General features: G+C 32.2%; 2 protein-coding genes across 3 annotated transcripts in view; one reads left to right on the top strand and one right to left on the bottom strand.

Annotated features, from left to right (window-relative positions):
* The window catches only part of IMMP1L (inner mitochondrial membrane peptidase subunit 1), a 478,402-nt gene that overhangs the window by 213,251 nt on the left and 252,671 nt on the right, over positions 1 to 12,480 (bottom strand). The gene's annotated exons all lie outside the window — the stretch shown is intronic.
* The window catches only part of ELP4 (elongator acetyltransferase complex subunit 4), a 255,269-nt gene that overhangs the window by 131,079 nt on the left and 111,710 nt on the right, over positions 1 to 12,480 (top strand). The window lies entirely within an intron of this gene.

Raw genomic sequence — 12,480 nt, 5'->3', positions numbered from 1 at the left:
AGCTTCAGCTTCACCATCCGTCCTTCCCATGAATATTCAGGACTGATTTCCTTTAGGATTGACTGGTTTGATCTCCTTGCAGTCCAAGGGACTCTCAAGAGTCTTCTCCAACACGAGTTCAAAAGCATCAGTTCTTTGGTTCTCAGCTTTCTTTATAGTCCAACTCTCATATCTATATATGACTACTGGAAAAACCATAGCTTTGACTAGACAGACCTTTGTTGGCAAGTAATGTCTCTACTTTTTAATATGCTGTCTAGTTGGTCATAACTTTTCTTCCAAGGAGTAAGCGTCTTTTAATTTCATGGCTGCAGTCACCATATGTAGTTATTTTGGAGCCCAAAAAAATACAGTCTCTCACTGTTTCCATTGTTTCCCCATCTATTTGCCATCTATTTGCCATCTATGTCCCCATCTATTTGTTATATATGTTAAGATATACATAATAGAGTTTAATAAATATGATATCCATGAACTTCATGATAGATTAAATTAAGGTAACTTTGAGGATACTGTTATACCAAAAACATCATTAGTCCTTCTTCAGTGTCTTTGTACAGCAAATGTCCAGAATATTCATTCCTCCTTTCCTTTTATGGCTTTCTCTTATCAATGGAATATAGATTAGATATTCCAGTCATCCTCTTACATCTTCCCTGACTGGACCTTCTGAAATATTCAGTCAATTATACTCTATATTACCCTATTTTAATTCACAGTGTAACACTTATTCATGGGATTCTCCAGGCAATAATAATGGAGTGGGTTGCCATGCCCTCCCCCAGGAGGTCTTCCCAACTCAGGAATCAACCCATGTCTCTTGCATTGGCAGGGGGGGTTCTGTACCTCTAGTGCCACCTGCAAAGCCCAAATATATATGAGCCTCTTGATGAAAATGAAGAGACTCTTGATGAAAGTGAAAGAGGAGAGTGAAAAAGCTGGCTTAAAACTCAACATTGAAAAACTAAAATTATGGCATCCGGTCCTATCACTTCATGGCAAATAGATGGGGAAACAATGGAAACAGTGAGAGACTTTATTTTCTTGGGCTCCAGAATCACTGCAGATGGTAATTGCAGCCATGAAATTAAAAGACAAGCTCCGTGGAAGAAAAGCTATGACCAACCTAGACAGTATATTAAAAAACAGAGACATTACTTTGCTGACAAAGGTCCATCTAATCAAAGCTGTGATTTTTCCAGTAGTCATGTATGGATGTGAGAGTTGGACTATAAAGAAAGCTGAGCACCGAAGAATTGATGCTTTTGAACTGTGGTGTTGGAAAAGATTCTTGAGAGTCTCTTGAACTGCAAGGAGATCCAACCAGTCAATCCTTAAGGAAATCAGTCCTGAAAATTCATTGGAAGGACTGATGCTAAAGCTAAAATTTCAATCCTTTGGCCACCTGATGTGAAGAACTGACTCACTGGAAAAGACCCTGATGCTAGGAAAGAATGAAGGCGGGAGAAGAAGAGGGCGACAGAGGATGAGATGATTGGATGTCCATCACCAACTCATGGACATGAGTTTGAGCAAGCTCCAGGAGTTGTTGATGGACAGGGAAACCAGGTGTGCTGCAGTCCATGGGGTTGCAAAGAGTTGGACCCAACTGAGCTACTGAACTGATATATATATGTATGGATAAACACAAGTGTACATGTGTATGTATATATACATGCATATTTATATATAATCTTTTAACATACAAGTTAAAAATTCTTTTATTCCTAGCAAGCATTTCTACTCTATTTTTATAAAACACATTATGAAAATCAAACTGGTTTATCTTAGCATTTTTTTTATATAATATTTTTCTGTGTTATGTGTATGTGTGTTTATATATTAGGTTAGCAAGATTGTTCTTTCCTCATTTTTTACTTATTTCTTCTGTATGGTAGGAGTTTTTAATATAAAAATTAATTTGCAATCAATATAAAACCATTCACTAAAAAACTATCCACATCTGTAGGATTTCTATATATTAGTGAAATGAGGTGGGGAAAGCATCCTGTAAAGAAAATATGATTCCCATATTCTAGTCAACTATATTGATATGGTTCAAAAAGTATCCCAAATTTTATTACAATATATTATTATCCACTTATGTTCTACATTAAGGTAGTCTTTTTGTAATTAAAGTATAATTGACATCATTCAGGTACTTTAACAAATATTAATTTGCACAGTCACTATGTTTTTATAGTTTATATTTTTCTAAATTATTTTAATGTATTATCTTTGGAGCATCAAAAATTATCTTGTGATAATTAAGGTACATACAACTTTTATAGTAAGAGTTCAATTTTGAACCAAATTCAGTTTTTCAAAAATTAAAAAAAAATTCTAATTTTGCCTCCCCTCTTATTATAACTGGTTCTAATGAAGTTTTGACGCATTCATACTAAAACTTCTTTTTCTGTTGCAAATGTTTCATTTATTGGAAATTCTTTGAATACCACCTTTAGGCAGAACTAAACAGAAAATCTTATGGTCACAAAATATTTTCCTCTTTTATAAATTAATATTACTACAAAAAAGTTTTCTACAGTTTAATAATAAATTGTTTTGCTCATTAAGGAAATATGAGATTAAATATAAATTATTAACTTTTAAAAGGTAAGATTTGGGGGACAATAGTAAATAATTAAGAGAAACTGAGGTGTAACGGAAATGCCTTTGGCCACACAACTAGTAAAGCAGTTCTCTTACTTGAGCAGAAATTAAAGTTTTGTCCGAGTTCCTACTGTCGTAACTCGCTCCCACTGGGGACGTGTAGAGTAGCCAGCTCAGGGTCTTTGTATGCGGTACAGTGAAGGTCACTGAGCTGTTTTGTCAGGTGCTGTCAAGTCAGCCCACCATTGTTGTAGAGAATCAAACTAAATCATTTTGGCATGAGCCGTCCAGAAATAAGATACCCAGTATGAATGGTTTAATGAAATTGAGTATTTAGTTTCAACTTTTTATAAGAATGTCAAAAATATATAGCAGTCATTCAAAAATTTCTAGAGTAAATCAGTCAAAATATCTGACCCTATACTTTATTGAAAATTTATTTTAAGTATCACTACTTAATATGAATAAACAGTTGGAATGTATTTGGATGTGTTTTGTTAGGTATATAATTCCTCACTACACATTTCAATGTAGTAGAAGTTCCGATTGTATAGTCATTTGATAAAAAGAGAGGGGGTATTTTTAACTACAATTAAAATTTTCTCATATAAAAAATAAAGCTGTTATCAAGTTTAACTATTTTTGTCTCCAAAAGCTATTATCAAAAATAGTTGTATTTGATTAGATTTTAAGAATTTATAAGAATTATTTATGAATGTTCTAAAATGTTTAATTCTTATATAATTAGAAAAATAGCTTATCTTTATCATCAAATTATTTAAAATGTATCCTTATAGCGTAGACTTAGTTAAATGCCTCAAAATTTTTATTTACTTATTTTGAGAGAGGAGATTTTTTGTTGATATTCCTGCTTGATAACCTAAGAAATATTTCACCAACTTATACTGTAGCTATGGTTTAGCACTGAAAAAGCTTTTAACACAAAGCCTCTTGGTGCAATTAAAGGTCACTTGTACGTATTATAATAGGCTACTCATTTACAAGATCTTTGTGAAGGGTCAACGCTATAGCATGAAATGGATTGCCCTTGGTGAGCCTGTAAATAAATGTGTCAACTTATCTCGTATTCAGTGGGCAAGGAAGCAAACTAACACAATACTAATTTATTAATGTTTTTATAAACAACTGCTAAAATGTTGAACAAAACCAAATGCACTAGTGCTATATTCTTGACATAAATAATCATAGAAAATTGTTTGAGTATATAACTGTAGTTTTTAAGGGAAATTGCACGCATACACAATACACACACACACACACACATCCACAAACATGCACACACACACTTTTTAATTAAATATATGGATTTTATTGAAGTATAGAAAAACAGCACAGTGGTTGTGTTCAAATGGCCTTTACCATAAACCTAACATGTCTCAAAATGGCTAAGTTGTACTCAATCCCTTTTTTCTGTATTGAAGTTCAAAACTTGTCAGAGATAGGTATGAAAAAGGAATCAAACTGGATAGTGATTTATTTTAGTTATCTTTCATAGCCTTTCTCTTAGGGAAAAAAACAGTTGGGCAGAAAATATATTCATAAGGATCTGTGTTAATTGAATTTAGTCACCTGCTCTTTCAGTAAATTAAGACTTTAGAATAAAAATAAAAGTAATGATGAAAATATTTCATGTAAAAAAATTATTTTACAATAATTTTAATATACTTTATTTTACATGTTTTATATGTATATTTATGAGCTCACATAGTTTTTTATCCTCAAAATAATGTCAAATTAGTAAATATATATAAATATATATATTCATATATATTAAATATTTATATATATTTAAAATATTTTTATATATTTATGTATATTCATATATATATGAATATATATATATACATACACACACACACTAATGAAATAAATTTAACTTTATTTCTAGTGCTTTCTAGGTTCTTCCCTCTGAATTTGGCCACTCAGACACACAGCAACTTGGGGCTTCCCCAATCATTCAGACACATAACTACCCACTCCTAATTTTCTTTCTAGTTGCTATGTACTATCAAAAATGAAAAATATTTAAATTTATAGTCAGTGCCAAAATAAATCTTCTGTGTCAAACAAAAATAATTTAACAACGGGTTTGAATCAAGAATCAAATGATAGGAACTTCCCTGGTGTCCAGGGGTTAAGAATTCGCCTTCCAAAACAGGGGCCGTGGGTTCGATGCCTGGTTGGGGAACAAAGATCCCACATATACCACAGGGCAACTAAGCCTACAACTAGAGAGCCCATGCGCCATAACCAAGACCTGATGCGCCAAATAAATAAATATTTTTAAAATAATCAAATGATAATAGTAACCTTTAATAATCTCTAAGACTGATTGGTCTATAAAAATACTAAGGCTTTCAGTGAGGCCAGTCATGAAGTAAGCAGCCAGGAATAGCCTTAACCCAGGTAATCCTCTGCTTCTTACCTGGCTGTTGAGTTTCTACTCTGCACTCTTTGATTTGTTTTTGTTGTACTTCTTCAGCACAGTGGCAACACCTGCTTAACCATTGTTTGTAAAGTATGGAAGCTTTGGGCAAATTAATTCATTTAGGGGCATAAATGCTTTAAACTCATGTCTGTTTTACTTATCACAGTATCCCCTTTTCATAGTTCAGTGCATGATTGTGTAGGTCCTCAAAAAATATTGAATAAATGACTGAACAAATGAATGTCCTCTTGACAGTGCTCAAAACAATTGAAGGTGGATCCGTAAAAATCTCAGAATTTCAGACTACACATAATAGTCTGATCATGCTAATGTTTCCATAAATGCTTAATATTGAGCCTAAGGGTAAGTAAAATAGCCTTCCAAAAATATTAGCTACCAAAAAAAGTTAGCTAAGAATATAGTGGATCATTATTGCTGAAATAAAGTAGAACTGCATTCCTCAAAAATACTAGACAGGAAATGATAAGATACAATTTTTAGTTAATAAAATGTGGTCTTCTATTTGAGTCATGATTTCATTGTCATTGCCCTTTGAAAATTATTTTGAATACTTTATCTCAAAAAATGTATGATAATAAACATTCCATAAATATCAGTAAGAGTTTTCCAGCCCGCTTCTTTAAGAGGTCTACTGGATTCAGACTAGATTTGTAAAAGCCCTCCAGAGCTGAGAGGAATCAATGCTAATTTCCTGGTTTCAAGTCCCTATACCCTTTAACCCCCTTTGACCCTTTAAGTAACTGTTTGTATGTCTGGTTTTCTCTGGCCAGTAGAGCTTATTTTATTGCCTAATAATGTTTTCCTGGCTTATCACACAAAAATATTGTAAAGATTTTTAAGACATGAGTTAGGAATGAAATAACTATGTACAATGGAAGCTGAATACAGCTGAATACCAACTCATATTTAAATACACATTGGCAGTAAAGGCAACTAATGTCACTTCCATAATAAGAAAATCTGTAACTATCATTGCTGGAGAATCATCCCATTGACCTCTTTGTGCACATGAAGCTGACAAGGACCAGTCTAGTTCTTCAGTTTGGCTTAAGAGTTTTCTCCTGGGAAACCATTGTGGTCCAGATAGAAATTTAAGGACAATTATCTTCAGAAGAGCTTTACAGTGCATAATTTATAACTGAATACACTTCGTTCACGTGTCCTATTGACTTAATGTGTAATTCAGTCAAGAAACAGAAAGGGTACATGTAAAGATATTTTGGAAATGTGATGTTTCATAGTGCCATAAATATGCGCCATTTCCTAGCTTTAGCATTCAATCATTGTAACCCTCCCATCATTTTATTAGAAGGGTTCTTACGCTTTGCTCCATGTAAAGTTAGGGAAGTAAAAGACTTTCACTTAAAAGCCTGAAAGTAAATTTAAAAGTTTAAAATCAACTGTGCCCTGGATGCTTTAAAGCATGAGGGTAGCAAACTGGTCTGTGGGCCAAGTCCAACCCCATAATTTTTTAAAATAAACATTATTGGAACACAGCCAGACCTTTTTGTTTATGTATTGGCTGTGGCAACTTTCACAGTATACTGTTAAGTTAATATCTTATGGCATACAAAGCCAAAAATATTTCAGTTCAGTTCAGTCACTCGGTCGTGTCTGACTCTTTGCAACCCCATGGACTGCAGCTTACCAGGCTTCCCTGTTCATCAACAACTCCCAGAGCTTACTCAAACTCATATCCATTGAGTCAGTGATGCCATCCAACCATCTCATCCTCTGTCTTCCCCTTCTCCTCCCACCTTCAATCTTTCCCAGCATCAGAGTCTTTTCCAGTGAGTTGGTTCTTCACATCAGGTGGCCAAAATATTGAAGTTTCAACTTAGGCATCAGTCCTTTCAATGAATATTCAGGACTGATTTCCTTTAGGATTGACTGGTTGGATCTCCTTGCAGTCTAAAAATATTTACTATCTGGTCATTTATAGAGAAAGTTTGCTGTAAAGAAGACCCCCTACTTGCGAAGGCTGCAAACTCTCAAGAATATTTATGGAGAGAATTGTCAATTAGGGGATATGATTTGTAGTCCCAAAATTAAGGTCTGTTTGAGTAATAAAGAATTCATACAATCATTTAATGTGTAGTTTGCACTTTCAGAGTTAATGCAGGTGTCTCTGAGAAAATACCTGGATTTCTTAAAAGGTTAAAATCAGAAAGAAGTTTCATGTGCTTCAAAGTCAGCTTCTTGTTGCATGCACCTGTTTTCCCACCTAGCCACTCTATAATCATGTGGAACCCTCTTTCTTAGGGTAACCCATTTCAGTCTCTGCCAGCAGACAGTTGCTAGAAACTTCTTTCAAATGCTGAAGCAATGTCCCACCCATTAAAACTAATTCCACCTTCTGAAGCTTGCTATTTTGTATGTACAATCATTCTATTCATAATGAACACCTAATATGTAAGGAATAGTTATAATTCATGTGTATATCTTCTTAGTTTTCCTTAGATTTCTATTTTCTTTTTTGAAACACCAGATTAACCACTTAGTGGTATTTATTGTATGTTTAACTTAGAATCTTAAGCATGAAACTCATATAATTTTTACACCATCCTTTAGAGGAAACTTTTTTTGAAAAAATAAGCATTGATTAGAAATGTTAAAGTAGTGGTCCTGAATTCTGAAGCACAAAAGCTAAATTACAGATTCATACAATTCATTAAAATTTGATGTTTTACTTGCAGCATTTTGGATTCACAAATGGGCTCAGGTGATTAAAAATTATAAAATCAACATTAAATGTGATCTTTCAACTTTATTATTATAATCTAAGATTAGTTTACTATACATTGTTAATAAAAACATAGCATTAAGCTTTTGATAACTGAATAATAAGAGAATACATATATATTTCTAACAAGTATTAATTTCATCAGTGAAGGACACCCTTCCAAAATTAACTGTTCATTAGCCAGGCTACCTAGTGTATATAATTGATAGTCAAATCAAAACAGTAGGTAAACACAAATATGATCAAGAAGTTTTGCTTATTATGTTGTGTTTTTTTTTAAAGCTGTGAATTTCTCAGGCAAGGGAATAAGATCATATTGATGCTTAAAATGTAAATATATTATTAAAAGTAATTTGGGAGGTGAAAGATTATTTTTAAGTCATTAAAGACTTGAAAGATTTGTGTCCCTGATGTGTAAAAATTGTTTTAAAATTAGATAAAACTCTTTTTCATGGGTGTTTATAATGTAGAATAGAAAAGAAGATTGCATGAAACCACACAAAAAGGACTCAACTGTTTTCAGCCTAATAAAAATGTTGTAAAAATACTTGTAAGCTTGAAAATCACACTAGCTATTCTTGTTTCAAATTCTGTTTAATATATTGTTCTGTATGATTTTATAATAAACAGATTACTCCTTGAACAGGAATTAAGAATAAAGCTGCCAGGAAGAGGTTTTGTTGTCAGAGTAGTTCCCGCCTCATGTTTTGTAAGAGATTTCATGGTCCCATTGTAAAGAGTAGATGATTTAAAACGTGTTCCCAAGATAAACTTTCCCATTGTCATTAATGAGGATGGATAATACTGAGTGACAAGTGCATTAGGAATGACACAGAAAGAGCTGTTAGATTTGTCAGAGCATATCACTTCAGGCAGTGACACTTGAGGACATTCTTTTTGTGGATATTTGGTTGATGGGGGAGGTCTGACTTAAAGATACCAAATTTGTGTTTGCTAATAGAATAATGTATTGTGCAATGTATAGATATATATTTTCCAGTGTTTAGAAAATATTTAGGAGTTTCTTTAGTTAAGTTCTTCCACATTTTAAGTTTATTCCAATTTCCTCCTAAGAAAGTCATCAAACTGTACAACCTTTAAATAGTAAAAATTTCCACAAAATTACTTTTTTTTCTTTTGAAGTTTTTTTTTTTTTTTCCTTGGACTGTCCAACTGAAGGAAAAATATTGAAAATATATAAATTTAAAAAAATTTTGCTGACTTATGACAGAGGACTCTTCTGTGTCACCTTAAGAACAAAGATTTTGAAATAACATAAACATAATTTGTATTGTCTTTCTACATGTATTTTACTTTAGAGAAACGTGTTTTAAATATTGATCAATAAGCAAATAATATATGACTATTCTGGTATTTAAAGTATTTCCAAACTGTGGTAGGCCTCTCAATTTTGATTCTGAACATGCAACTGGTCACTTCTTTGCCTTGATTCATCTTTCATGCTGCCAACCAAATTTTGTCTCTGTGTACCTTTTTGACACTAATAATGACTGAGTCTCTCTTCATTGGAGTTCAAGATTTCCCAAGCGGCAGTTTGGACCTAGGATAAACTATCTATCATGATTGCATACCACTAATCTGTCTCAACCAAACCATCCTGTGACTGAAATTATATTTGACAGTTCACCTCTTCTTGATGAACCTGAGGTGAATGTAACTACAGACCATCCCTGGGAGGACATGTAACTACTCCATATGTTACGGAGGGTCCTTTTATTTGTGAAACAAGACTTACACTATGCCTGTAGCTGAAGAGAGATTTCTTTCTATCTCTCTCTCTTCTGTGAGTGTGTCTCTCTTTCTCTGTCTCCCTGTCTCGCCCTAATTTTTCTAATTTTCATTAGAATTTCTTTTAAACACGTTCAACCGTTAAAAGTACTATCTATAGGTTAGTTTTCCCATGTGTTAAAATGGCAAAGTCATTTTTAAAAATACTAATGCTTTCTATAACACTCTCTTACATATACCACAGTTGTCAAATATCAAAGATTTGCTCTTAGTATTTTCACTCATTCCTACATTTATCAGTTCTTGAAACATCTCAATTTTTATATTACAAAATACTTCTAAAAGATGTTGATTCTCTCATTTTAACATAAAAATATTTTCAGATTATTTTAAGGATTAAAAATAGATTGAAAGAATGATAAATTGAACCCTCACAGGAAATGCTATTATAATTTTTGATAAAGAGTCCTTATGTAGCCTTAATTATCATTTTTTACGATTACTATGTAGAGTCTAGAGAAAACGGCTACCTGGTAAAATAAACTTATTTACTGCCTTATATCTTTTTTGTAAAAATATCTTTCTTTTGTAATCAGAAACTTCAGCATTTTGAGATGATGAACAAGGAGATATAAAGATTCACTGTTAATACCCTGGAAATAGAGAAATCTGATGTAATTTTCAAAATGCATATGGAGGGTTTAACAGTAAGGTTACTTACCGTTAACAGCCAAATTGTTACCACTTACCATGGAGATAGTAAGTAAACAATATCTAAATTGGAAACAAAAAGCAAAAAACTGGGGATATTTAAACAAAGCCATTTGAATATTAAATGGAGTTTCAAAGACTACATCTAGAAGTCTGTTTATAAATGAAGTTTATTTTAATCTCTCCTGGATTGGTGAAATGTGATTCTGTGATTCTCCCTAAAGATGTTCAGATGGCCTGAAAAGTTTTGCCCATGTAGTTCTGTTAGTTCATCAGAACAAGCATTCGATAAAATCACTCCTAACTGTCCTTTATTTTTAATTAAAGTTTATTATTCCTTTGGAAAAGTTGTTTTAGTATAAAGCAATATTTTATGAAATATTTTATGAAACACCAGGATAATCACTAAGCATTCTGCACAAAGTTTTTCTAAAACACCTAATGTCAAATAATCATCCACTTTATTTTGGAAATTTATATAAATTAATTTGCTAGTATCACAGAGATAATTGTTTGGTCAATATAGTAAGTGAAACACTCATATTTTTGTATGCAATATAAATTATTTTTAACAAATGAGCTTCATCTGCTTTAACTTCTTTATCTTCTACAATGTTTTTATTTCAACTAATGGTTACCAGTGAGCTATGTAAGACTTCAGTAACATCACTTAAAATAAGTGTCCTGAAAAAAACTTTAGTAAACTGTTTATAATTTCCATAATTTTTAAACTCTGTAATTTCTACCAGTGATTGTATAATATACTTCAAAGCCGTATATCTGAAGAAAAGGAAGCACTATCAACGTATTAATTAATTAGTAAACTATTTATATGTGTTCTTTATTCCAAAAGTGATTAAATTGAAAAAGCCTAACTTATACACTGACTCTGATGTTAGGCGGGCTTAATTTTGAGCTAAATTTTAACTTAGGCAGTAAAATCTGTGATCCGTATATCTTATCATAACTCCTCCCTTCTAATTATATGATCATTAAATGTTATTATACAGTGCATCTGCATATTTTTTAAAATAAAATTGCCTCCATTTTTCCCATAAGCATCTATTTTCTAATCAAAAGAGTGGATATTACATTGCTTCACAGTAAATACTCAAAAATTTTTTAAATGATAATTCATAGTTATGATTTGTTAAAGTAATTGCTTCATTTGAAAAGTAGAACTTGTTTATTTTAAATTCAAACAGCAAGTATATTAAGATATTTAAATATGTAGTATTTAAATAATTATGCTTTTTGTTTAGGGCTTTAATCTTTTTTTTTAAACACTTTTTAAAATATACTTTTATGCCTAAGCATGAAAAATGTGATAAGAAAAGACAGTAAAGTGGTCATGCCTTTTAGTAAATATAAAATTATATAAAATTATCTTGGAAAATGCCTTAATGCCATCACGTAAGACAAAATCACTGTGCTTTTAAGACTATTTTTAGTAAAATGATTGGCAACACTCAAGTCACATGTTTGTATCAAGAAGGAATAATTATTTCCCACTGAAATAATATTCATCACATTTGCTTTAGAAATTGGGATAAAATTTTCTTTGGGTGTGGGATTGGTATGTGTTTGTGGGAATGTTTAAGATACCCTGAATGGATGAAACAGTTATTTTAATATAATGTATTTACTGGGTCAATTGAAGTTTTGAGGACTAATTACCTGGAAGGTAAGATCATCCATAAGTTTTTCTTAATTATTCAGTAAATGTTTATGAAAATACTTTTAGTCTAGTTTGGTGCTTTTTATCAGAATACATGTCCTTAAAATTTGGTGTCTGGCCATCTCTCTAGCCTCATCTCCTGTCTTAGCTCCAAGTTGCAGCCAGACTCTCAATTGGAGTCCCTACATTCGCCCACTCTGTCTCTTCCAGGTTTTTTGTTGATGCCAAAAATATTCTCCACTTTCCTCCAAGTGTTCTTGCCAGATTAGTCTTAAGATTTACCCTTCAATCCTTGAAATGGATGTCACTTCTTCTAAAATGTCTTTCCTAATTCTCCAAGACCAAGTTTAGGTAGCCTCGCTCTGTAGTCCCTGAATATCTTCTATAATTATCTCTACTAAAATAGCACTTATAATATTTTAATTTCCTGCTTCCTTGATGTCTCTCTATCATACTGTGAGAAAGAAAAAGAAAAAGTTGTTCAGTTGTGTACAACTCTTTGCGACCCCGTGGACT

This window comes from Bos mutus, chromosome 15 (assembly GCF_027580195.1).
Source record: "Bos mutus isolate GX-2022 chromosome 15, NWIPB_WYAK_1.1, whole genome shotgun sequence".
In the NCBI taxonomy this organism is placed as follows: domain Eukaryota; kingdom Metazoa; phylum Chordata; class Mammalia; order Artiodactyla; family Bovidae; genus Bos; species Bos mutus.
Note: the sequence above shows the minus strand (reverse complement) of the source record. Positions and strands in the feature narration are given on the sequence as shown.